A 7,164-nucleotide genomic window follows, 5' to 3' on the forward strand; every position below is an offset into this window, starting at 1 on the left:
AGTCACTCTGCTAATCAAGGGGGTTATATAAAGGCTAAAACTAGAATTCCTGCCTTCATGGAGCTCACATTCTACTGGAAGAGAACAAGAAAACAGCATTGTACAAACAAGATAGATCCAGGGTGGCTGCAAGGTAATCTCAGAAGGGAGAGCCTGGGGTGGCAAAGTTTTCCTGTAGAGTATGGGATTGGAGCTGATTCTGGAAGGGAGAGAGAGAAATCGGGAGGATGGAGCTTTTGTCTTCTTCTTTTAGCAGCAATCCTTCAAAGAATGGGTTATTGGATCCCCTGTGCAGCAGGAGGATGGGAGGGAAAGGAAAAGGCTGGGGATATTTTTTGTGACTAGCCTGCACACTCCTGCTACCTAGAATTTTTCCTCTTCATTCACCAAATTTACATCAGCCTCCACATGCACTGTGTTTGCAATCTATTTGGCTGTTAATTCAAGCATAACCTCACTAGGGACACCTACCTGCTGCAATCAAACACAAAGTCATGAGGAAGCAAACCAGAGGCGAGTATCAGCAATCCTTGCACTTCTCACATTTAGGTTTCTCCAGCCTAGGAGTGAAAATCAGATAATTTGTACAACTTGTAGACACAGGATGTGAGTTGGAATCCTAGATCTTCCGCTTCCTATCTGTGTGACCTTGGATAAATGGAATGCACCTCAGTTTCTCCATCTGTAAAATGTGGTGGAAGGGAGAGGGAAGACTAGATGGCCTCTGAAGGTCCTTTCTGGATGGATATCTAAGATGCTATTATCCTATGGGACATTTTACTTCAAGGTCACAAATAGAATTTTTAAGAGACTTTTTAAAATTTTAATGTTTTAAATGATTTAAAAATTTTTTAATTTTTTAAAAATTTAATTTTTAAAAAGAAATTAGGGGACATTTGGAATTCTACTGGGCTGAGGATTGGAGGTGGGAGGAAGCTCTTCCTGTCTTCTAGGATAAAGATGGATTGGTTTCCATGGTGCCTTCATTAAAAGATAAGAGTGTCTTTTGAGAGCTGGTTTGGTTAATTATAAACCAGATGGACCAAATGGCTTCAAGAGGCTGTTTTATGTGAGATATTTGATATGGTGAAAGTATGAAGGAGCAATCTTCCCCATCCCCTCCCCCACTTTTACCCCCACCCCTACTCTCACCCCCACCTCCCACCTAGCCAGCTGATCCCTCAGTGATCTGAGCTGTCATCCAGGGGCTGCTTAGTATTCAGGTCACCCCTCTAAGCTCCTCTAGGGTTAATATAGAGACCAGCTGTGACAGGTGTAAAAGGATCTATATTTAGAATGGTTACTGACTTGAAGAACCAAGGGAGAAAAACAGAGTCCTTTAGAAGGGGGCAGCTCGGTGAAGACATAAGAGCAGTCAGTATGGAGTGAGGAGAGAACCGGGTTTGAACCCCACTTTAGACATATCAGTTGTGGGACCTTCGGCAAGTGTCTTAAATTCTTTGAGCTTCAGTTTTCTCATGTAGTAAATGCAAATAATGATACCATAAAGTGGGCACTTTTCAGAGCTACTATAAAAGTCATAAAGTGGTACATGTACAAAAATGTCAGCTAGGGAAGGGAAGAAGCATTTATATAGCACCTACTATGTGCCAGGCACTATGCTAAGCTCTTCACAACTATTGCCTCCTTTGGTCTTCACAACAGCAAGTTGGGGAAAATGAGGCAGACAAAATTAAGTGACTGGCCCAGGGTTACATAGCTAGGAAATGTTTCAGGTCGGATTTGAACTCAGATCTTCCTGACTCTGTCTAGTACCTCACTGCTCACTTTAGAACATCTTCTAAAGGCACTGAAATGTTAAGTCACTTGCCCTGTATCATAGTGACCTGTATCGGTCTTGAATGTAGCACTTTCTGATTCCAAGTTTGTCTTTATCCTTAAGAAGGTCAAGTTGGACACTGTTTGAGCTACTTTGGTGGAGAGAGTTCCCTCTCTAAGCCACTGAAATCCCAGTTCAGATCCAAAACATGGATTATAGATCATAGAAAGTTCTTTGACACTGCTCAATAATAGATACAAGAGCCATCAGAACTATGAATTCCTGGTAAAGGGATTCTCTCTTTTTACTCTTCCATTTAAAAAATGATCTTACACTTGTCTCTTGGACTAGTTAGAACTATTAAGGACTGGAACCATTAAGTAAGGGTGCTGAAATACTGGCCATCCCCAGCTTTGTTCACATTGGGATTCTTTGTGCTGCTGAGAAAAAAGAAGATCACTTCTTCCCCGTGGAAGTACACGGGGCACTGTACTCTCTAGTTCTAAGACTAAGATGGTATCATAAGTTGCTTTTCCCTCTGACACTTAAAAGTGCTTCCAGGCTGCACTTCATCAACCAGGTCCCTGGACATGACCTCATTTGGGAAATGAGCCCATGAAATGAGAATGCTTACTAATACACCACTGCCAGGCACTTAAAATCTTAGAGATTAACTTAAAGGGCTCAGAGTTTGTTTGGACAAAGAGATGGGTATATTTCAATACTTCCCTAGTTGCATGATCTCATGGGGGTGGATACTCTCTCTTGTGAAGCGGATCCAAAGTCATCCACACCCTCGCATCTTATGTGACTCTTGTCCACACCTTTCCATAAATCCTCCGTGAAAGTTCCACCCTCTACCCTGTAGACCTTTGAATATTTTATGAATATCAGTATAACATCCAGTCCTTCTGTCATCCTTTATTCCCACAGCTTATTCAGCCCACTCCTTTTCCCTGTCATATGTATATTGAATGACATATATTATTTGTTTATCACTTCTCATATTTAAATCCTCCTTAGCAATATGTTTCAGCCTATTTGCCCACATCATATCTTTCCATTGGCCTTTGGATTATCTATAATGGTGATTCTTTTGAGATCATGATATCCCATGATTCACAGCTATATAGCATCACTAGGGAAAATAGTGGTAGTCAAAAGATGTGTTTCCATGGCAATGAATGCAGTGTGACTTGGAATCACAAAGTTCTGTACAGTTTCTCAAATATGAGCAAATATAATCTACTCTTTATTTTGGTTCTAGTTCATTGTCCATATGTAGTATTCAGCACTTAATTCAGCAAGTAAAAGGCACTTAATAAATGTTTGCTGTCTAGCTGACTGCCCAAGACCTATGTAATGGTCTAATTAAGAGGATTATCTATCTAGTACATAAATGGTTAATATGTATTCTTCATCCACTTTTGTTTTCTCCTGTGGATGGCTAGGTTAATTTATTTTGAGTGGATGTAGATTTTATTTATAAAATCCCATGTTCTGAGGTTTGATGGAATCAGCATATTGTTACCTACAAACAGGGGCACCTTTAGAATCTTTCCAAAGATAGATATATCTTCTCTTTGTCTTTTACATAGAATGTCTTCTAGGAAAATGGCAACTAACTTTGGTTTGCTTTGCCAGATAGTGACACTAAATCTTTGGACAATTTTTTTTCTATTGTCACATTTTTCATATAGTCTGGAGACAAAATAAATGCTTTCCTGGGTAATGACTAAAAAAAGTTGTGATAGGGGCATCTAGGTGGTGTAGTGGATAGAGCACCAGCCCTGAAGTCAGGAGGACCTGAGTTTAAATTTGATCTCAGACACTTAACACTTCCTGGCTGTGTGACCCTCGGCAAGTCACTTAACCCCAATTGCCTCAGCCAAAAAAAAAAAAAGAAGATGTGATACATGAATGTAATGGAACATTACTATGCTAAAAGAAAAGTGTGAAGAATACAAAGAAATATGAGAAGACATACATGAACTGATTTGAACAAAATGATTTGAACAAAACCAAGAGAGCAATATACATGTTGACAGCAGCAATGTACAGCAAAAAAGGATGAAATTAAATGTTCTAGAATTTAGAGTTTTTTGTGCAGAGGAATGACATGGTCAGATCTGTGTTTTAGGAATATCACCCTGGCCTCTATATGCCGAGAGAGGCAAACAAACTGGCTGGAAAGCTATTGCAATCATTCAGACTGGAGCTGGCAAAGATCTGAACTCGAATGTGTCTGAACTAGAAGCATGAACTAGAATGATTGTGTGAATCGAGAAAAGGGAACGGATGTAAAAGGTGTTTTGGAGGAGGAATTGAAAAGGCTTGGCAATTGATTGAATGCAGGGGATGGAGAATAATTAGCTTAATTTGACTCAGATTGAGGGCTTAGGTGACTGGGAAGGTGATAGAGACTTCAGCAGAGATGTGAAAGGGGAAAGACAATGAATTCTACTTTGAACATAATAATTTTATTATGCCTACTAGACATCTAGTCTACTATGCTACTAGGCATTATCTTCATTTTTCTTCTTCCTTATTTCCTAATACTTCATGACTTGGCTTTCTATTTCATTGATGACTCAACTGAAAATACTATCTTAAGAATTACCATGTTTCTCATCCTTCTTAACTTCTTTGCATCATTTGAAACTGTCAGCCACTTTCTCTTTCTATATAGTCTTTCTTTTTGAGTTTTGTTGACTTTGCTTTCAAATAGTTCTCCTTCAATTTGTCTGGCCATTCCTTTTGCGTCTCCTTGGTTGGATCATCATATTTTCTTTACCCATATACTATCTGTGAATATCCCAAATGTCACTGTTAACTCTCAAAGTAGTATTTTTAGTTGAGTAGAATAATAGGAATCTAGGTCACAAGGCATTAGAAAATGAGTGAGACAAACAAAATCAATGCATCCAAGATTAGAAGGGAAGCAGAAAACTGGGAAATAATTTTTACAGCCAGTGTTCTGATAAAGGCCTCATTTCTAAAATATAGAGAGAGTATTGACTCAAATTTATAAGAATAAAAGTAATATCCCAATTGATAAAAGAGCAAAGGATATGAATAATTAACAGCCATTTTCAGATAAAGAAATTAAAGTCATTTTTAGTCATGAAAAAAATGCTCTAATCCACTGCTGAATATAGAAATACAAATTAAGACAACTTTGAGGTACTACTTTCCACCTCTCAGATTGGGTAAAATGAGAGGAAAAGATAACGATAAACGTTGGAGGAGATGTGGGAAAGTTGGGACATTAATGCATTGTTGGTGGAGTTGCAAAATGATCCAACCATTCTGGTGAGAAATTTGGAACTATGCCTAAAGAGCTATGAAAGTATAAATAACTTTTAATCTAGGAGTGTCACTATTGGGACTGTATCCCAAAGAGATCATAAAAAAGGAGAAAGGATCCACATGTGCAAACATTTTTGTAGCAGTTCTTTCTGTAGTGGCAAGGAACTGAAAATTGAATGGATGCCCATCATCTGGGGAATGGCTGACTAGTTATAATATATGAATGTAATGGAACATTAATTATTCTATAAGAAATGATGAGCAGACTGATTTCAGAAAAGCCTGGAAAGACTTACATAATTCTGAGTGAAGGGAGCAGAACCAAGAGGACTTTGTACACATAGTAACAGCAAGATTATGTGATGATCCACTGTGAGGATTTGGCTCTTCTCAGGATTGTAGTGATTCAAAACAATTCTAAGAGACTTGGGATGGAAAATGTCATACTCATCCAGTGAAAGAAGTATGGAGACTGAATGAGGATTGAAGCATAGTAGTTTCACTGTTTTTGTTTGTTTGTTCACTGTTTTCCTTTTGGTCTGATTTTTCTTACAAACATGGACATATATTTACAAGGACCACACATATTTAACATATTGTATTGCTTACAATCTTAGGGTGGGAGGGAATAAAAGAGGAAAGGAGAAAAAATTGGAATACAAAGTCTTACAAAAGTGAATGTCAAAGACTATCTTTACATGTGTTTGGAAAAACAAAACAGTATTGAGAATAAAAGAAAATGAGTGAGAGAAAAGGAGACAATGAGAATCTTTATAGATCTTTTCTATTTTTTCTGTTAATTGTCTTTCTTTCTGTGTCATCCTATAATTTCCTCTGGAATGATCTGGCTTAGTTTAGTCTCTTATAAACCTTCTTCAAATTTGTTTTTTTTTTCATCTACTATTTCTTTTTGTATTAAAAGATGATACTGTTCAAAATTTTCTTCATTTATGTGCTAAATTGGCATAGCCCTATATCTCAGCTTAGAGGGAGGAAAAAAGTAATTACTGGCTGAGTAATTCCTAAGCTCTTTTTGCCTCCTTAAAATGAATATGGATTTATATCAATTAACCTTTTTTTTTTTGGAAATTGTGTAGATGTCTGTTCTTTTATCTATTCTCCCCCCCCTTCTATTAATTTGTTGAAGTAAATGAGGTTGAATGTCATTCACTTGCACATTTTTTCCTTATTTTTATTTTTTCTTCTAATGCCATGTTGATTTGGATCTTTGCTCTAAGAAGTTGGTGGCCTGATTGTACACAGATATTTGATTCAAAAATAACTTGAAACCCAGTAACCAGACATTTCCTGTCAGTTAAAATACAAGGTGGACTAAGTGTGATAGATTCCCCTCTCTCGCCACTATTCCACAATGCCTCTCTTAGCAGAGAAAACAGAAACAAATATAAAAATTGAGCAGTGATGCCTTCTCCTTTACCATCATTATCTCATATACCATGAGCAGAGGTCTGATCTCTTGTTTGATCTCTTCCATAGGAAGGTAACTGTAACTTATGCACCAATAACTTTCTTAGAATGCAGAAATTGAGAAAAGTTCCTTCAAGTGAGATCAATATCCCTCTTGGAATTTGTTATGTATGAAGGTGGACATAGAAGATGACAATAAAAACCATGTTGAAAAAATATAGTTGAGGAGGAAGAAGTGAAAGAGAACCAAGATTCCTAGCTTCATTCATCCTTTATATCATAAATACATTTTAAAAGAAAAGTTTGAAAAGCTTCAAATGCCTAATGACAAGAGAAATTAAATCAAAACAGTTCAGAAGCTTTGCTTCTTCTAGCAAATTGGCAAAGATTACAAAAGATGGGAAAGGTCAATGGTTGTTGTTAGATGAGTACACTAATACATTATTGGTAAAGCTAAAAATCAATCTCATTATGTGAAAATCCTTGTGTATTTAAATGAAGGAAATGATTACAATGTACATATCCTTTGATCTAGAGATTCCATTGCTAGGAATATACCTACCCCAAGGAGTCAATGATTAAAAAGTAAGGTCCCCTATATACCAAAACATTTATAACATCATGTATTATAGTGCCAAAGGACTTAA

The sequence above is a fragment of the Antechinus flavipes genome, chromosome 2 (assembly GCF_016432865.1).
Source record: "Antechinus flavipes isolate AdamAnt ecotype Samford, QLD, Australia chromosome 2, AdamAnt_v2, whole genome shotgun sequence".
Lineage (NCBI taxonomy): Eukaryota > Metazoa > Chordata > Mammalia > Dasyuromorphia > Dasyuridae > Antechinus > Antechinus flavipes.